The sequence below is a fragment of the Lepidochelys kempii genome, chromosome 4 (assembly GCF_965140285.1).
Source record: "Lepidochelys kempii isolate rLepKem1 chromosome 4, rLepKem1.hap1, whole genome shotgun sequence".
Lineage (NCBI taxonomy): Eukaryota > Metazoa > Chordata > Testudines > Cheloniidae > Lepidochelys > Lepidochelys kempii.
The window spans coordinates 101,539,988-101,556,964 of NC_136383.1; positions in this window are offsets into that span (position 1 = coordinate 101,539,988).

Sequence of the window (16,977 nt, forward strand, 5' to 3'; positions counted from 1 at the left end):
GTCATTTTTCATTAGTTTTCCTCTTGTAATTGTTTGTCTTCAGCGATAGTGAACTTTTCTGCAAAGGAGTCACAGCCTGGACTGTGCCTCCTGTATCCATGCTCATTATTTTGGCTTCAGCTGTAGCTGACTCAATCTGGGTAGCAATGGTTATTGCTTTTTCTAGTGTAAGTCGTGGTTCTAGACGTAAACGTTCTATTACAAGAAGCATGGTTGTTTTCTCAATGAACTGGTCTCTAATCATCTCATCTGCCATATTCCCAAAGTCACAAGTTACAATCAGACTCCTCAGGGAAGCAATATACTGCATTCTAGTCTCCCCTGGTTTCTGCTCACGCTGGCAAAATCTGTAGCGATTAGCTACTACATTCACTTTTGGTACAAAAAAGTTCTTTAATGCAGTGAGTGCAGTCTCATATTTATCATCTGCAAGGGGAAAAGTGTAAAATATACACTGCCTTTCTGCTCCAAGGCAGTGGATTAGCAGAGCACGCTTTCTTACTTCAGAAATCTCTGCAGCACTGATTGCAAGCAGATAAGTCTCAGACATATGGATTCAGGCAGTAAAAGCAATTGGAGGCTCACCTGAGCTTTGTAGAAAGGGTGTAGGTGGGTTCAGAGTCAGAAGATCCTTCCTTGTCACCAAAATGTTGTAGTAGCCAAGGAAGGTACTAACAAACTTCAACAGAACTTTATTTTTTAAAGTGGAAACCTCTTTTCCAAGCTGCTGTTGCACCCTCAGTAGCTCTCCCTCAGCTGCTTCAGCTCCTCCCCCCTCCTTCCTGTTTCCTGTCCATTCAGACTCCCAACAGCCAGTGCTCCCAATTCTAATAAATACAAGCAACATCTAAATACCACAGGTTCCCAAACTTTTGCTGGCAGGGCTCATGCTAGCATGCTAAAATAGCTGTTTAGATGTTGCAGAGCTCTCAAGACTGGGGGATGGGCTTGAGTGTCCAGACTCCAGCCAGAGCCTTAATGTCAAAAAAAAAAACATTTACATAGATATTTTTAGCACGGTAACATGAGGCCTGATACCTCATATCTGTATATTGAGGCTGGAAATACCTTCACAGAGCTGGTCCTTTTAAATGCAAGGTAGGAGGTAAGAGAAATAGAACTCATGGACTTCAAAAGCATTTCTGTCTTGCATAGCTCAGTCGTAATGAAATTGTTCTCTCTGCCAAAATAAACTTAGCACAATGGCTAAAAAGTAACTGGCACATCAGTATCAGCTGTAACGTGGCTTATCCTTTCAACCCACTGGAAGAGAAATCACCTGTCATATGGCTTGCGCTGGACATAGAGCAGCAGTGGCACAAGTACAGTTTTGCATTTGTGCCACACACATTTGATTTTTAACATGCCGCATATCCAGAAGGGTTCAGTTTTTGCAGGGATGTGGAAGAAAATCATATTTTTGTTGCTGTACACAGTGAGAGAGAGACCAAGTGTGCAGTGACATCAGAAAGGTGTGTGTGGGGGGGTGCAGTTCAGGGGATGAGGGCCTTCCCACTTTTTGAAAGTGTACAGGCCTGGCCCATCCACATTTCGCTGGGATGGACCCTGCCCCCACCCCCTTCTTCCCCCCAAGGCCCCACCCCCCAGCCAGGCCAGCACAGAGCCCGGCTAGGGAGCCTGGGCAGATGTGAGGAGCCATGGCAGACTCTGCCTGGGGGGGTGGGAGATGGGGGGGGCTGAGAGTAGCCCCCAGCCTGAGTCTCCACCCCCTGGGCTCCCCACCTGGTTGAGGGCAGGTAGAGGTGGAGAGTCTGCAATTCTGTCCCAGCTCCCCACAGCTGCCCCCGTTGCTCTCTCTGACCCGGCTCCAGATGTGGGGTCCTCGGAGCTACAGCCCCACCATGGTAAAAGCCATGCGGGCAGCTTTGAGAGGCCGCAGAGTCGTGGACCCTCCACCTGCCCTGGGCAGGGCACCCAAGGGGCGAGGACAGGGGCTGCTCGGATCCCTGCATTTGGGCAGGTGGCACTCGGGCCTGCTGCAGATTCCCACAGCTGCCTGCCCAACTCTTACCATGGCAGAGCTGTGTCTGCAAGGCTCCCCATCCCTGGCTGGAGCAAGGTCAGGGAGACCTGCATGGGCAGCTGTGAGGAGCATGGGTCCATCCACCTGCCCTGGGTCGGGGGCCCGGGACATGGGCAGGGGGCTGCTTTTGCCCCCCACACCCTGGGTAGAATGTGAACCAGTCACTCCTTGATCTGCACAAGCTGGCAACTGACAAGAATGACCCTCATTTGTGTGACTTCATTGAAACTTTGAGGCTTCCAGTCTCTGCTATGGCTTCTGGCTTGGCCAGGGGAGTGGCCTCAGGGGGGCAGAGGTGGGCCTCGGTGAGGTCTCGGGCAGGCTCCCCTGCCCCCATTTTGGGGAAGGTTTCAGTGCCCGTGTGTGTGTGTGAGTGAGAAAGAGAGAGAGAGAGAGAAATAATATTCTTCCATAATAGAGTAATTTATCTAAAAAAATATTCCTTTATTTTGCTCCCTAACTCTGACTCTACTGAATTCTCTGCCTTTTTCTACAAACAGGAACTTAGGAGAAGAGATTACTTGGGTTGGAATAGGAAGAGCACAGAGAAGGGCCACCGAGATTATGTAGATCAAATGTATCAAACTCATTCTGAGGAGAAGGCCAAATTGTATTGTTAATGGTGGTCCGTGGGATGTAGTATACCTGTAGGACTCAGTCCACAGTGGAATTCCTATGATGTCACTTTGAAATTTGTACAAAGATCAATGGTCTCTGTGTAGTAACTGAACACTTGCAGTTAATATCAATGTAAAAAAAAAAACCACGATGGGGAAAATGCTTACAGATGAGGTAGAACAGAAAAATAAATGGTCAGAGCATTTCAAAACGTCCTCCACAAAGACAGCCTTATTTCAGTACCAGACTTCAATGAAATGTGAACCTGATCAACTTAACATCAACGCTGGTTCAACAGAGATGTCAGAAGTACAGGCCATAATCAAGAAGCTGAAAAATAACAAAGCAGTGGGAGAGGAGCAAATCACAGCAGAAATACTGAATGCACTTGTTACCATCATCTAAATAAAGGAGAGCTGTCCAATGATGTCTGGAAAAAAGAGCATTCTCCTGAGCTGTGGAAACATGAAATCATTGTCAGAATACCCCCAAAAGTTGATCTTACCAATTGTAACAACTGGAGAGAAGTTACCTTACTCTCTGGTGTAGGGGAAGCTTTTTGCAGTGTGATATTACACAGAGGCAGTGGATTCCAAGTTTAGAGCAGAACAGGCTGGATGCAGGCCCAAGAGATCTTGTATAGACCAGATATTCACACTAAGGACCATCATAGAAGAATGTATAGACTGGCAAGCTCCTCATATCCTCAATATCATTGATTTTCAGAAGGCATTTGATAGCCTGCAAAGACATATGTTGTGAAATAGTCTTCTATCCTATGTTGTTAACATCATCAAAGTTATGTACAGCTATGCAAAGTGTTTTGTAAGGGTGAACAGCCATATAACAGAATGGCTCAATGTGGACTCTGGTGAGAAAGATGGCTGCATTTTATCTTTGCTTGTGTTTGCCATTCACATAAACTGGATAATGAAGAAATGTATTAGTAACACAAATACTGGTACTGCATGGGTAGATGGTAAATGCCTAGAAGAGCTAAATTTTACTGATAATATTGCACTATTAAGTAACACTCCTGAGAAGTTATAAACATAGACAGACAAGCTGGCAAAAACAGCAGAGCAAACAGGGCTCAAAAACAGATAAGCTAGAACAAACATCCTTGAAACTAAGATATCAAGCAGTAACATCATATTAAGAAGGCAAAAATATCAAGGAAGTAGAACAGTTAATTTACCTCGGCAGCACCATACTGGCTAATGGAGACGTCAAGAAGGAAATGACCTCAATATAGGAAAGGTATTCCTGATATTCACTAAACTTATACCATATGGCAATCAAAGATCTTGCATCAGAACAAAACCAAGAATTTTAAATATAATCTCAGTATACAGGTTCCACAGCTGGAGATCTACCAGAACATTGGACAGAAAATTAGATGCCTTCAAAAATGAGTGCCTACGAAAGATTCTGCTCATTGACTGGGAAGTCTTCATTATCAGTGAAAAGATCTGAGAAATCACCAACCACCAGTTCGTTTCCACAAGAATCAGAAGGCAGTAAGACTGTTGATTAATCACAGTTAACTCAAGCGATTATTTTTTTTACCCGCATTCTGCCATATATTTCACATTATATCAATTTTGTACAGTGACCCAGCATGTTGTTCATTTTAAGAACACTTTCACAGCAGATTTGACAAAACACAAAGAAGGTACCAATGTGAGATTTCTAAAGATAGCTACACTAGTTGACCCAAGATTTAAGAATCTGAAGTGCTTTCCAAAATCTGAGAGGGATGGGGTGTGGAGCATGCTTCAGAAGTTTTAAAAGAGCAACACTCTGATGCAGAAACTACAGACCCCAAACCACAAAAAAAGAAAATCAGCCTTTTGCTGGTGACATCTGACTAAGATGATGAAAATGAACATGTGTTGGTCTGCACTGCTTTGGATCGTTATCAAGCAAAACCCACCATCAGCATAGATGCATGTCTCCTGGAATGGTGGTTGAAGCATGAAGGGACAGATGAAACTTTAGCACATCTGGCACGTAAATATTTTACAACACCAACTACAACAGTGCCATGTGAATTCTTGTTTTCGCTGTCAGGTGACATTGTAAAAAAGAAGCAGGCAGCATTATCTCCTGCAAATGTAAACAACTTGTTTGTCTGAGAGATTGGCTGAACAAGAAGTAGGACTGCGTGGACTTGTGGGCTGTAAAGTTTTACATTGTTTTATTTTTGAATGCAGTTATTTTTTGTACATAACTCTACATTTGTAACTTCAACTTTCAAGATAAAAAGATTGAACTACAGTACTTGTATTGGATGAATTGAAAAATACTATTTTTTTTACGGTGCAAATATTTCTTTAAAAAAATATAATGTGAGCACTGCACACTTCGTATTCTGTGTTGTAATTGAAATCAATATATTTGAAAATGTTGAAAACATCCAAAAATATTTATATAAATGGTTTTCTATTATTGTTTGACAGCGTAATTAATTATGATTATTTTTTTTTAATTTCATGGTTAATAGCAATTAATTTTTAATCACTTGACAGCCCTAGAAGAAAGAATGTGATATATTTGGGCGTGTCCTGCAGATGTCAACAGAGAGATTCCCAAATGAAAATGTCAAATGGAAACCAACTGGTGTGAGGAACCAGGGATGCCCAAGAGCAACGTTAAGAAGAACTCTTAACAAGGAGAGTGATGTCAATGTCATAGAGCAGGTGAAAGCAGCAGTTAATGATGGAGGGAAATGGAAGACAATAGTTTCTGCCCTATATGCCAACATTGGCATGAGAAGGATGTAATAATAATTATTTATTAATTGATTATTGTTATTATTCATTCAGAAAGGACATGAACAGAGATCTGCAACCTTTCAGTCACTAGGCTATGGGATAGTCTTATCGGGTAGGGGTCCCTCAGTCTCTCCTGCAGGTTACAGAGTCATTCTCATACTTTATTCTTCTCTCTCTCTGGCCCAATGTTTCTTTCATTGTTTAGCTACCGAGGAACAGCTTCAACCTGTGGGGGTGAAAAGAGCAAGCATGAGAATGACTTTGTGTGCTGCTGGTTACAGCACTCACCCGGGAGTTGGGAGACCTAGGATCCACTCCCCTGCCACCAGTGATTTTTTAAATTACTTATTCACAGTTGAATAGCTTTAACAGAAGACACTGAGGGAGCCCCACATCAGAATATTCTGTAGTTCAGTGTTTGGGACACTCATCAAGGAGGTAGCAGATTCCTGTTCCAATCTCTTCTCCCCTTCAGCCTGAGGGAGGACTTGAACTGGTGAGTCTCCCACATCCCAGGTGAGTACACTATACACTGGGTTTAAAGTTATGAGGGAGGTTCTCCCCCACCCCCAGGATTCTTGCAGAAATGATATAGGCATCTAACACCCAGAGTGGGTTTGCAGCTAAGACTCTCAAGTAAAGGGAACACTTCACTACAGCCCAGATGTAGGTGCCTATTTCCACGAGAGGGGTGGAACTTAGCACCCACCACATTTTGGCATCTCCCATTGGCTAGCTTATGTGGGGAGCTGCCTATCATGCTGGCTTTTTTTAATCCATTCTGAGGTGCATGTCTCTCCCCATTTCTTGAATAGGGAGCCCATGAGCTGAACTCAGTCTTTATGAATTTGGGTGATTTTCTAGGCACCTCCATGACTAAGTTTCTTTGTGACTATAGCTCAGAGTCTCAGCTTGGTTTAAAATAACAAATCATGGTCAAAATGTCATTAAATGTTCCAAATAAGAACACAAAGTAATTTCTACCCAGAAGAACTCTGTCTTATCTTTGCACATGGTCAGTTTAAAGGGGACAGGAGGGGGAAGAAGGTTACAATACTTATGCAATGACATAGGTTCATCACACTGACATAGAGAGTCCAGCAAAGATTGCCTTCCTTTTCATCAGTTCTCTCAACCTCCACTCTTTCTCACAAAGTTAATATGCCCATTCAGACACACAAAGTGAAATAAACCTGCAAAGTAAGTGACTATATTGTATCAAACTAAACAAAACAAAGAAAACAAACCCTGACTTTCAACAGGTTGAACATGTCATTGCTGCTTAATGGAAAATTTTCTTCCAGTCTGTAATTAAATACTTTTTTATACCTGTAAATATTTAGAGGTAGATGTATCATACATAATTGGTGATTTAATATGATAGGAAGTGATATCTGTTTGATAATCTTTGCCCTTTAAGGAGAAAATTTTAAAATTTATTTTAAAGAACAGAATTAGTTGCTGGGCAATTTTTAATGTTCCATTTTATTTTTAGATGTTGGAATGCTAAGGTCAATTACACAATCTAGAACAGTTTGAGCATATAGCACAGTCCACTCTAATCAGTGCTAGATACACACTGAGCTCAAAACCGATAAACACAAATTCAGAATGAATTTAATTGAACAAGAATAGAACTACTTTGAAGGGACCTTGAAGTAATATGAGATATTAAAAAGCAGTATACATTTCACAGAAGCAATTAATAAAGTCAACAAATTGCTGTGCTACATTGATACAAAACTGTAATATAAACCATAGGAATTTAAGATGAAATACAATTCTACATATGGTACCACTTTAATATTAAATGCATTTCTTATCATTAAAATGGTATATAATACTTAAAAAGAGAGTACAATATTGATCCTAGTCCAAAAGATAGGAGGAGCCAATGAGCTATTAAAATTACTATGGACCATATTCTGATACTGTTATTTTTACTGAGTACCATCTTACTCCACAAGTAGTCTCCCTCGCTACACATTAAATGGTGCTACTCAGCATGACTATAGGTATCAGAATCTGTCCTAAACAATTATTTTCAAAGCTCTGGATGACACCCTAATTGGTGGGAGTAGCATTGACAGAAACAAACTGGAAAGACAGCATAAGAGAATAGAGGAGTATAAGCTTTAGGCAGTGAGGGGAGATTCAGATCTAATAAATCCTACACTTGATAAGACAAAATGAATCACACAGATAAAAAATAGCCATACTTATCAATTTAAGGTAAGTTTATTTTCAACTTAACTTTTAATGCAGCTGTAAAATATTATTACTTTTTATGTAATCGAGCATTATAGCACTGATCCAAACACTACTGTAGTCAATGGAAAGAATCCCATTGACTTCAATAGGCTTTGAATACACAAATGAATAGTCCCACTGAAGTAGATGGGACATGCTTGGAATTCTGCAAATACACAGCAAACTGGAGCCACAGTGATCTCAGGAAAAGTGGGAGACTGCGATTAAGTGGTTGCAAGAAGAGTTACTTAAAATATGCTCTGTCTTAAAGTGGTTCACGGCTTGAAAAAAGTCTGAAAACCATTAAGTTAATAAAATTCAGAATATAATCCTTTAAATTATGTGGACAAGATTTGTCACACTCACCTCCCTAATTGAATTTCTGGCTCTTGATTATCCATCTCCAGATGGCCTTAGTTATTTCCTTATGTAAATGTCAGAACTCCTGTTCATAACCTGTTTCATGTTAAGGTAGCCAATAATTTAGACATATCTCACAAGCCACTGTTAACTATTCTGTGCACGTGTATTCCTCCTATTGTGAACATAATGGTAGAGATTATTTTAGCCACATTTTAAAAAGTTTATTTACTGAATATTAACAATAGGAATCTAATTGTCCTTTTCACAAAAATAATAATATATATAGTGAGTGATTCAAAAGCACACCCTGAAGACAATTTGACAGCATTTTGAGGCATGTAATGCAAAAAGAACAAATCTGATGGACTCTTATGATATCCTTTACAAAGTTTCTTTGAGCCAGTGCCAGTAAAGATTTCTTGATGACACAAGTTTCCAGATTTCTCTTCCCATCATAAAGGGTCATGAAGCTAATAATTCAAAGTCAAGTCATCATGACTTGCATTGACTGTAAAAAAGAAACCAGTGGTAAGGTCAGAACATTATTGTCTTTTTCCAAAATTTCACCTCATTCTTTCAATTAATTAAAAATGGAATTGTTTAACCTGGTGAGTATCATGCAATGACATTTTCGGTGCTGGGTGATTTATAATGACCCCATTATTTTCAGTGACACAGTAGGAATGAGTGGCTGTATAATACATAGCCCAAGGCTTTCATGAATACTGCTTTCTTGCTTGTACAGAAGGGGGAGTTTCAGCATTGTTAGATGAGTCTAGGTGATCTTTGAAAAAAGTACAGTACAATGCTAATCATTCCATAATTTCTAGGGACTTTTCTTTATACAATATAGAACAAAATATTCCTTTTAAATTTTGCTTTATTTTTCATTGAAATTATTCTATTCAGCATTGGTTGCTGAAAGTCATTTAAATTGGACATTTATTAAGATGAAACAGGGAAAAAAAGATATCCATCTTATTCCTTTCTTTTATCATTGAAAACATGTGAAAATCATCATAAAGTATTTAAAATAAAATCAATTAAGATTATTTATGAGAAAAATATCATTGCAATAGTGCAGGAAAGAGTAGTCCTTTTAAAAGTTGTAAGATTAATAACACAGCTCTTTTCTATTCTGGAACTATGTTAGACAAATGAAGGTGAAGATCAACATAGCAAGAACTTTAGTATTTGACTTTACTGCCATTCCTCCATAACTAGATACAGAGCTTGTGAATTAATGATATATTCTGATGATACATGGCCTTGAGTCTTAAGAAAAATGGCATTGCTCTAAAATCGCTCATAACATTACACTTACACATAGCACATAATGAAGCTATGGAAGGAGTGTAGTGCATCAACCCCATTGGAGGGGGAAAAAAGAAAGCAGTTCTAAATAATGATAGGCTAATATCATTGGTTGAATGTAAAATATTTCAATAACATAAGGAGGTGCCATGAATGATTTTTCTCTAGCTATCAGGTCACACAATCATATTCTTTCTTCTTCTTTCTGGGAAATATTGTATGCTATTATAATATTTAGGGTTATAATGCTCTTCATCATTGTAGGTGATTAAGTCATACACATTTTTTCAGCTAATTAAACAATAATTTCAGGTTTGCGTTAAAATTCCCAGAATGAATGTACGGTGGATATTATGAATGTTTGTGCTTGTTTCTTTAGAAATGTAGTAGAAAGTTACATGGGTTTGGGATAGTCCTAGGTGAAATTCTACAATGAAGCAAAGAAAGAAGCTGAAAAATTAGCATTAGATATAATACTGTTTATCCTTATTCTAATGTTTGGGGTTCAAAGAAAGCTACTCTTTCTATGGTTCCCCATCACTGTCACATGACAAAGTCTCATAGCTGACTCACTTTGAACCAGAATAAGTAGAAAAGGAATATATGCCAAACCCTCCATAAGATTTTCAGTTTGATAAGCCTGTGGGATGTCCTGAATGGAAAGAATGTGTCACCAGATTCCAAACAAGTTTAAACAGACAGCAGTGAAATGCAGATCAGGTGATAAATTATGCACAATTAAATTGAAGTAAGGAGAGAAGATTTACTATGTCACCATTCTTTAAGAAATTTGATAAGCCTCTTGTTCCAGATAGGACTCCAATACACAGATGGACATGGTTTAAACACCATGGGCAGCCCTTCAGCTGATGTAAAGTGTCATAGCTCCATGGAAGTCAATATGCCTTTTATGAGCATGGAATTCCCTGTGTAGAAATATGGCCAGAGAGATCATAGGGCATAGGACAGTGGTGGGCAACCTGCGGCCGGTGGGCCGCATGCGGCCCATCAGGGTAATCCGCTGGCAGGCCGCCAGACATTTTGTTTACATTTTCACAGCTGTCCACAGCTCCCAGTAGCCGCAGTGTGCCATTCCCAGCCAATGGGAGCTGCGGGAAGAGGCTCAGGTCACAGGTTGCCGTGGGTCACAGTTTGCCCATCACTGCCATAGGAGGTCTGTCCAGGCAGTGGAAGTATGCTCAAGAGACATAATGATAAAGCACTTTGGATGCATGTCTCTTGAAGCAAAGGAATCAAGAATCTTGACCGAGCAATGGTGAGTGATGCCTATGTCCTAGAATCTATGTCCAAAGGGTGTATTAATGAATAGGCTTAGACTGTTTATCTCAAGATTTACAATACTGCTATTAAACTTAAAATTGACTCAGGGGCAGAGAAAACTATGATTTGTAATTAAACTTTTGTAATTAAACTTTAAAGGAGATTATTATTTATTTGTGTTTATGCGGAGGAGTGCTGGAACAATTTGTATAGTGGAGGTGCTGAGAGCCATTGAACCAAACTGTAAACCCTGTATATGATAGAAACCACTTCAATCCAGGGGGTGTGGCATCACTCCCAGAACCTGTAGTTTCAGCACCTATGTTTATGGGGCCTCGATCATGGATCAGGGACCCATTATGCTAGGCACTGAACAAATACATAACAAAGTCTAGATAATATTTAGTCCTGCCAGGAGTGAAGGGGATTGGACTAGATGACCTCTCAAAGTCCCTTCCAGTCCTACGAATCTGTCCTTCCAGTCCTGAAGAGTTTACAATACAAGCATACAAGAGACAACAGATGGCTACAACAAACAGATGAGGGAGAGCACAAGATAACAATGAGGCAATACTGGTCAGCATGATAAGCAATGGTCTCAGCACACCAGCTACTTAAGCATTGTTGAGCAGCAGAGAAAAAGATTTAAGGGGGGATGTGAAGAAAGACAATGAAATAGCTTTTCAAATATTTAAGTGCAGCTCCTCCTATGAACAGGGGGCAGCATGATAGAAAGCACAGAAGTGCTTGATTGGAAAATGAACCCTAGAACATGATATAATACTACTAAACAGGCCAGTTGCATCGGTCAGTTCAAAACCTGCACTAACTAGAAAGGTGAGGAGTCATTCAGTAGCATAAATTGTATAGGGAACAAATTAACAATACTAGATTTTTTAAAATTTAAGTAATCAATAAGGAAGAATTTTAAAATTTCTATTAAAGCTATGCAAAGGGTGGAGATTCCATTTTATGGAGGATTTTGAGATTTGATATTTTTTTACCATTAGGTACAAAACTTGAAAAATTACAAAATTCTCCACAAAAACAAAACAATACATGATACACTATAATACAGATTTTAAAAAAAAAGTCAAAATGAGGCATTTTGACATTGTTGGAACTTTCCCCCCTTTTTTCTCAGTAATGAAATTTCAGCAAAATAAGCATAATTTGGGGTATTGGTGGGATTTTGATAGAACTGTATTCTCTGACAGAAAATGAGTCCATCAAATTTTCTCTAACTAGCTTAAGTCTGAATATCAAATACATTTAACAGTTTGTAAACATAGTCACATAGAGAAAAATATGGTTCAGAAATTTACAAATAAAATAATTAGAGTTTCATAATATAGTGATTCTTTTATGAATGCTTCCAAAATGGAAAAAAGAGACAAAATTTGAAAGTTATCTGGTATGAATGATTTGTCCAGCTCTGGTTTCAGCTATATTAAAGTTTATCCATGCAAATATGTGTGTTTATATTTTGCTTAACAGATTTGAATGAATTTGACTACTGTAACATAGCAGAAAACTCTTTTTATTCAATCTTCCTTACACAGCTCTGTTAATACACTTCATCTGTAACAAGTTCTGGGCATACCTTTAATAGAAATTAGATATCACAATTGTAAGGGTTCCACAAGACAAAAGATACCCATTAAGGACTAAGCTATGAACACCAGATCATTTTCCCTTCTCACCAAATCCCTCCTACAATCTGGTTATTTTAGTAAGTACTCCTTTTGGACTGAATCTAGGTCTTGATTATGTACTTCTATCCCAAAGGAACTTGTATTAATGATGTAGCCAACAGTTAGTCCTGAAATCCCAAGTTCTCAACATCTTAGAACTAGGGTTTTCCATGACTTTGAGAATAACAATGTTTAATACAGTGCAACAATTTTGCACTCAGGGATTTCAATTTTCTTTTAAAGGCAGGCTGTGAATGGCATTGACAACCCCATTAATAAATGGTCTTGAATTGTCAGTCATCATAGAAGACACAGTACAAGATCCCCTGACTGAAAAGAATGAGTTTCAAGTTCATTATTTTATTTTCATGCAATTGTTTTGATAGATTACAGAGTAAAAACCATGCATAGTAACTAAATTGTCATATTACTGTTATATAAGGATAGTTCTAATCCTCAGACATCCAGAGGAGTATCAGGAGAGCAGTTATTCAGCTTTGTATGTGAACGCCAGAGATTGTAATAGAGATGCCCAGAAAATATACCAATTTTGAAAAAACAAAAAACAAAAAACAAAAAAACAACTGGGGCCGTTGCTCTAAGTTTTTAGTATGTACAGATAGGTGGTTTAAAGTTGATAGCAGCCTGGTAAACAGCATATTGCTTAGCCAATCAAAACTGCAGTGCTTTAACCCTATCCTCTTTACACCCTCTGTTGCAAACAGAAAATTCCAATCTGTGGTTACACAGTTAAACAGAAGCATCAATTAAAAAAATCTTAAATCAACATAATTGAAGAAAGTCCATTTCATTCCTATAGTGGAGTAAGCAATTTTAAGAAACTGATACAATTCAAGAAAAAAAAAAACCATCTTTTGAGATATTTCCAGCTGAACCTTAAAGTAATCACTTAGAACTGCTTGCTTAGTCACTTAATGTTTTTGACTCATCAATCGACATTGAAATGTTTGCCCTTCTTTCCTTTTTAATGTTTTCTACAACTCTTTATCAAATTGCAGATGAAAGGTATTCAATTATATCGTCACAGATTTTCTCATTCTCTTTATACCCAACAAAAGGTATCAATTTAGTGATTGCACTTTAACATCTGCTGGAAAATAGATGCATGCCCTGTGATGACATCCAATGTTCCTAACATCCAGAAAATATTTCTGTCAATATGTTTTTATCTTGGTATGTCCCACCTCTGATATATCAGTCCTGGGCATCTCCACAGAAGAAATTAGAATCCATCCTCAATTGTAAGGTGTTTTTTATATCTCAAATATACCCATTAAGATTATATTTCTTGGAAAATCTCAGCAGTGCTGGTGTAAGGGCCAATAATAGTTCCAGTGGCATTAACCAAACTACTCCTTTCCTAGCCTGTGCAATGACTGCCACTTCCCACTGCATTTCTCCCCAGACCTGAGAAATGCTTTCCCTGGGTTCTGGTGGAAGAGGAGACGTTTGCCTGGTAGTAGCTGACCCCTTGCCTTCCATATTCGTGTGTGAATGGTTCCCTTTGCATAGTAGATTGGAGAATATGTCTGGGCCTTCATTTTGGTATTGGATGGCACACAGAAGAGGTGCTGTGAGTTAGTGTTAGATGGCTTCAGCTGGGAAAAAAATGGAGAAGGTGTTTGGTGCTCTGACTCACTTGGTGGTGGGGAAAGGAAGGAATTTGTAAAAGCTAAGATAGACTATCACAGACTGTAGTCTTTACCCAAAGAATAAAGGTGAAGTGTACAGATTTGTAGGAACATAGGACTGGAAGGGACCTCCTTGACCCTCAAGTCCAGTCTCCTGCTATCGAAGCAAACCCCATCATATCATCCCAGGCTGTTTGCTCCCATTCTTCCTATTGGAAGATTGTTCCAGAACTTGAGCTGTAGCTCACAAAAGCTTATGCTCAAATAAACTGGTTAGTCTCTAAGGTGCCACAGGTACTCCTTTTCTTTTTGCGAATACAGACTAACACGGCTGTTACTCTGAAATCTGACTCCTATGATGATTAGATAACATCTTTTAATTTCCAGCGTACGTTTATTCAAGCAAGTTTATACACATTTATTCTTGTGCAAACATTGTCTTTTATCTTAAATAGTTTTTCTGACACCCTCCCCTCTCCCCCGGTTGTTTACCCCTCTGAAGTATTTAAAGAGATAAATCTCTGAGCATAAATTTTACTACATGAAACAAGCGAAGCTCTTTTAGGCTTATCTCATAAGATAGGCTTTCCATTCCCCTAATCATCCTAATAGCCCTCTCTGTATCTCTTCCAATTTGAATTTGAACACAGTATTTCAGGTGTGGTCTTATCACTGCCTTGTACAGTGGCATTAAGACTTTCCTATCCCTTCTGAAAATACCTTGTGTGACACATGGCCAGAAAGGATTAAGCATCCTGCAGGATAAATTGCCCAAATTTCACCTCTTGGGACATATTATTATATAATGTTTGTGGATTTGTATGTTTACATATATATTGTTAGAGGTTAACAGTGTAACCAAAGGGTTCCAGTCTATGCTGTATTGTGTTAATTCAGAGATCAAAAGGAGATGTTAACATTTAAAAAGAAAAGGAGTACTTGTGGCACCTTAGAGACTAACCAATTTATTAGAGCATAAGCTTTCGTGAGCTACAGCTCACTTCCTCAGATGCATATCGTGGAAACTGCAGCATGCATCTGAGGAAGTGAGCTGTAGCTCACGAAAGCTTATGCTCTAATAAATTGGTTAGTCTCTAAGGTGCCACAAGTACTCCTTTTCTTTTTGCGAATACAGACTAACACGGCTGTTACTCTGAAACTTAACATTTAAATGAACTGTAAATATAGTGATATCATTGTATTCATCTCTCTTTGAAATTTATAGCAAATCACCTGTGAATGGTGGAAAACAGGCAATTGCCTTTTGTTAATCCCTGTAGCTACATTACTGGTGAGGCTTAGAAATAGGTCTACCTCAAAGTTTCCATGATTGTCTAGTGTTCACCTAAGGACTCCGAGCAGTCAAGAGAAGGCCTGGACTATATAAAGATGTCTTGGGTCCTGATAATTTTTATCTCAGATCTGCTTTATGCAGGTGAAGCTTGAGTCCTATGACTGAGATCATTAGTCCCATCTGGATCACCCTGAATATGAACATTGGACTACAACTAATTATGAAAGAACTCTTTGCAACTACAAAGCTCAGCATCTCCACTATAAATCTGATCTCAGAATTGTACTTGTGTCTGTATGTACACTGATCTTTTAATCAATACTCTCTCTCTTTTCTTTTTAAATAAATTTTAGTTTAGTTAATAGGAATTGGCTGTAAGCATGTATTTGGGTAAGACTGGAAATATTCATTAACCTGGGAAGTAATATGTCCGATCCTTTAAGATTGGTAGAACTTTCTTATATGATAAATAAGATTTTCAGTAATTCTCATCATATTTCATGCAGGTGTCTGTGTGGAAGTCTTAGGCTGGGTTGCTTCACGGGAACTGTGTTTTGGCTTCTGTTTTGAGGCTAGCTTGATGGATCTAAGTACTAAAATAGTCACGAGCTTTGGGGATTGTCTGCCCCATTCTTTGCAGTTTGCCTTAAGTGAGTAACCTCAGTGTGGTTCCCCTGGGACCCTGGTCCACCTTGCCTGATATATTGTAGGATTGCATTTGCCTTTTTCTCAGCCACATCACGTTGGTGACTCATAGTGATCCTGAAATCAACTAATACACCCAGGTCCTTCTCCTCTGTCATTTCCAACTGATGAGACCCCAGCTTTTGCAAAAAATATTGTTATTAGTCCATAAGCGAATGACTTTGTACGATTAAATTTCATCCCATTTCTATTACTCTGGTCCTCAAGTTTTCCTAGAGTTGTCACCGAGGCCATCTGTGTTGGTACCTTACCGTTGGTTCACTCTCCATCAATGCACGTGTTTGGCCCATCTATGGTATTCCAGAAGCAGGGAAGAGCAGGTTAATATGGTCTCTATCAGAATTAACCTGTGGAGTATGTTCTATGATATTTTACTTTGAGTTTGGGTGGAGAATTCCATGTATGCCTTTGTGGAACTAACACCTCACAAGCTAACCCTTGTCCACATTTACGTAGGTGTTGTACTGCTATCTTAAAGCAGCATAGAATATGAACTAGTAGGAATTTAGGTTATTTTTAGTCATGCAGTGGATTTGTTATTGCTGCAGCACTATTTGTTTTCTCTTTGGGTATGTCTACCCTGCAGTCTGAGGTGTGATTGCAAACCTGGTCTAGCTTTACTTGTGTTAGCATTGCTAAAATAGGGTCGTGTGGGCACCACTTGCTTCACCACCAGCTGTACAAGTATGCCAGGAAGCCTAGCTACATACTCACATTGTGTGGTTGGCTCTGTATTGTGTATTATAAAGGTGAAATTGAGTCACAAATCTTGGCTCCACCGAAGTCAATGATAAACAACTCTCATTTGACTCAAAGAGTTAAAACCTGGCCCCACAGATGTCAAACAATTATATTGCAGAGGGGCCAGCTGTGAAATTTGGATGCACAAGCAGTTCTAACTCTGAGTTTCCCCAAATCTCAGGTGGGTTTTGATCCACAAGATTTCCTAAAGGGGCATATATGATGGTAGAGTTTAGTACAAATT